This window comes from Spinacia oleracea, chromosome 3 (genome assembly GCF_020520425.1).
Source record: "Spinacia oleracea cultivar Varoflay chromosome 3, BTI_SOV_V1, whole genome shotgun sequence".
Lineage (NCBI taxonomy): Eukaryota > Viridiplantae > Streptophyta > Magnoliopsida > Caryophyllales > Amaranthaceae > Spinacia > Spinacia oleracea.
The window spans coordinates 103,577,298-103,581,749 of NC_079489.1; positions in this window are offsets into that span (position 1 = coordinate 103,577,298).

The window sequence follows — 4,452 nt, forward strand, 5'->3', positions numbered from 1 at the left end:
ACTTCAGTAGGTATGGTTATGTCTACCTAATGAAGCATAAGTCTGAATCCTTTGACAAATTCAAGGAATTTCAGAGTGAAGTAGAGAATCAATTAGGCAAGAAGATTAAGGCACTGCGGTCTGATAGAGGCGGTGAATATCTGAGCTATGAATTTGATGACCATCTGAAAGAATGTGGAATTCTATCAGAATTGACTCCTCCTGGAACACCACAATGGAACGGTGTGTCAGAACGGAGGAACAGAACCTTGCTAGACATGGTCAGGTCAATGATGGGTCAGGCCGAACTTCCATTAGAATTTTGGGGACATGCACTAAATACAGCTGCACTCACTATAAATAGAGCTCCGTCTAAAGCTGTCGAAAAGACTCCATACGAATTATGGTTTGGAAAGCCTCCAAATGTGTTTTTTCTTAAGATTTGGGGATGTGAAGTATACGTCAAACGATTAATTTCAGACAAACTTCATCCAAAATCTGACAAATGTATCCTTGTGGGCTATCCAAAGGAAACAAAGGGGTATTACTTCTACAATACATCTGAGAACAAAGTGTTTGTTGCTCGAGATGGTGTCTTTTTGGAGAAGGATCACATTTCCAAAATGACAAGTGGGAGAAAAGTAGACCTCGAAGAAATTCGAGTCGAACAACAAACTCTAGAGAATGCTCAAGATGACATTCAGGATGAAACTCAGAGATCTTTAGAAGAATCTGGTGAGAATCATGGTCAATCTAGAAATGTTACCCCGCGTAGATCGCAAAGATATAGATCTCAACCGGAAAGGTACTTAGGTATTTTGACGAACGAGAGCTATGACGTTCTATTACTTGAAAGTGATGAACCTGCGACTTACAAGCAAGCTATGACGAGCCCTAGCTCCAAGCAGTGGCAAGAAGCCATGCAATCTGAATTAGACTCCATGTCTGAAAACCAAGTATGGGATTTGGTCGATTTGCCAGATGGCTACCAAGCCATTGGAAGCAAATGGGTTTTCAAACTGAAAAAGGACAAGGATGGGAAACTTGAAGTTTTCAAAGCTAGATTGGTCGCAAAAGGTTACAGGCAAGTCCACGGTGTGGATTACGATGAAACCTTTTCACCAGTTGCAATGCTAAAGTCTATTCGAATAATGTTAGCAATCGCTGCATATTACGATTACGAAATATGGCAGATGGATGTCAAAACTGCTTTCTTAAACGGCGTTTTAACAGAAACTGTGTTTATGACACAGCCTGAAGGTTTTGAGGATCCAAAGAATGCTAAAAAGGTATGCAAGCTAAAGAAGTCAATCTACGGATTGAAGCAGGCATCCAGGAGCTGGAATATACGTTTTGATGAAGCAGTCAGTGACTTTGGTTTCATCAAGAACGCGGACGAATCTTGTGTATACAAGAAGGTCAGTGGGAGCAAAATTGCTTTCCTAGTATTATATGTCGACGACATATTGCTTATCGGAAATGACATTCCTATGTTGAACTCTGTCAAGATTTGGTTTGGGAAATGTTTTTCGATGAAGGATCTAGGAGAAGCACAGTACATATTGGGCATCAAGATTTACAGAGATAGATCTAAAAAGATGATTGGACTTAGTCAAAGCACTTATATCAATAAGGTGCTTGATAGGTTCAAGATGGCGGACTCCAAGCGAGGCTACCTACCCATGTCTCATGGAATGACTCTAAGCAAGACTCAGTGCCCAAAAACACTTGATGAGCGTAGACGAATGAATGGGATTCCATATGCATCATTGATTGGTTCAATAATGTATGCTATGATATGTACACGCCCGGATGTTGCGTACGCACTCAGTGCTACGAGCAGATACCAGTCAGACCCAGGAGAGGCGCATTGGACTGCTGCCAAGAATATTCTGAAGTACCTGAAAAGGCACAAAGATGACTTCCTGGTCTATGGTGGAGATGATGAATTAATTGTTAAAGGCTATACGGACGCAAGTTTCCAAACCGACAAAGATGATTTTAGATCACAGTCTGGGTTTGTCTTCTGCCTCAACGGAGGAGCAGTAAGCTGGAAAAGTGCTAAGCAAAGCACCATTGCGGATTCTACAACTGAAGCGGAGTACATTGCTGCACATGAACCAGCAAAGGAAGCTATATGGCTAAGGAAGTTCATAGGTGAACTGGGTGTAGTCCCCTCCATTAAAGGACCAATAGCCCTGTATTGTGATAATAACGGAGCTATTGCACAGGCAAAAGAGCCTAGACACCACCAGAGAGTCAAGCATGTACTTCGTAGACTTCACCTTCTACGAGAGTTCGTTGAAAGAAAAGAAGTCGAGATAAGCAAAATTGGAACTGATGAAAACATATCAGATCCATTAACTAAACCTCTGCCGCAGGCGAAGCACAACTCGCACACTGCAGCTATGGGAATCAAGCATATTGGAGAATGGCTTTGATGTCTCTGTTTAATGTTTTAAAGTTTTAGAGTTTAAATCTTTGTAAAACATTATTGGTTAATCATTCACAATAAATGAAATGAATTCATTTTTCCATTTAATTTGTGGTTTATTAAATGATGAGTCCCTTCAATTTGACGATATATTCAAGATAGACTGTCAGGACCAGTCCTGTGACTAAGAAATGTCTATCAAGTGAACTTGAATGTCAAAGGTTGAAAATGGTCCCTAATCGGAGTTTTCTATAAAATTGGACGCATAGAAAACGTTAGACGATTAGAATGCAAGATGACTAGTAGTTCTGTTTCTTGAACTATGTGGACATGGCAATGTCATAATCATTTGCATAGATACTTACTTTGGGAAGACTAGTATCGGACAAGACCTATGAAACTTTACTGTAAGAGATGAAAGTCTGTCATAAGTAAATTTCATTAAATTATTAGACACTAAATACTCAATACCTGAGTGATTTGAGATTACTTGTTTGAGAACTGGTTGCTTTGACGTTGACCAACCGTCGCACCGTAAAAGGAGGCTATAAAGGCAACGCTCAGGTAATCACCTATCCAACGAAGTCTAATCTCAAGATCGCAAGATTGGGATTGTCCTCCCATAAATCGGGATGAGATGCTTAAAAGTTGTACAAGGCCACTCGGAGAGCTAGAAACTGTGAAATGCATGGCCGTGCTCGGATGAATCATAGGCTATGATTATCTGTTTATTTGATCAGTTGAACTCTGAAACCGAGGAACACCTCTGGACATAATAAGGATGACAACTCTTACCTTATGTTCAAGAGCAAGCATCGAGCGACAAAGAAATTAGGAAATGCACACTTGTCCCTAAGGACAAGTGGGAGACTGAAGGAAATAATGCCCTTGGTCCAAGTATGCATTCTATGTTAAGTCTAATAAATGCGGTTCAGTATTAATTAACAAGTTAATAATTCAGTGAGATCAAGTGAGCTGAATGCCTAGCTAGAGGCCGCTTCAGTTCAAGTGGAATTAATGATATTAATCCACAGCTTACTCTTGACTGAACCCGTAGGGTCACACAAATAGTACGTAAACGGATCAAGTATTTAATGGCATTAAATACTCCATCTATGAATATTCGGAACCGACGGATCTTGGTTTCAGTGGGAGCTAAGATCGTCACAGGCAAGAAATGAATACTCCGGAAACGATGATATTGCCGGAAACGGAAATATGGATCGTATCGGAAATATAAATATTATCCAAGTCGTAGATGTTGCCGGAAACGGAAACATGGTACGTATCGAAAAATATTATCGGAAATGGAAATATTGCCAGAATCGGAAATATTGCCGGAAACGGAAATATTGTCAGAATCGGAAATATTACCGGAATCGGAAAATAATTCCGGAAACGGAAATATTAAATATTTGTTCGAAACGGAAATTAATTCCGGAATCAGAAATATTAAATATTGTTCGTATCGGAAATGAATTCCGGAATCGGAAAATTTAATCGGAAGCGCATCGTACGAATAAGCATCGGACGAGGCCTGCCGGACGAGGCCCAGCACGAAGCCACGCCATCGCCCAGCAAGCCAAGCGCGCCGCACAAACAGCCACGCCAGGCCCAGCGCAAGGCCAGGCCCAGCAGGCTGCGCAGCGCGCACAGCACGCGCAGCGCGCAGCGCGCGCGGGCGCTGCGTGGGCTGCTGCTCGCGCGCACGCATGGGGCCCATCGTAGCAGCCGTGCGTGTGTGTGCAAGTGTTTGTGTTCGTGCACGTTTCCTAAAACATGCAGAGTTCGGTTAATGATTAAATTCCTAATTCTATTTGATAAATTAATTAAATTAGAGTTCTTGTAGGATTCTAGGTTTAATTAATTTGTATCTGAATAGGATTTCGATTCCCTTTCCATACCCCTATAAATATGAGGCTAGGGCTCACAATTTATAACAAGTTTCAAAGTATTCAAAAGTGAGTTTTTTTTGAGAGAAAATTAAAACACACATCTTGCTCATAAAAGTGCCGAAATTTTCTAGTACCTTAAGGGCG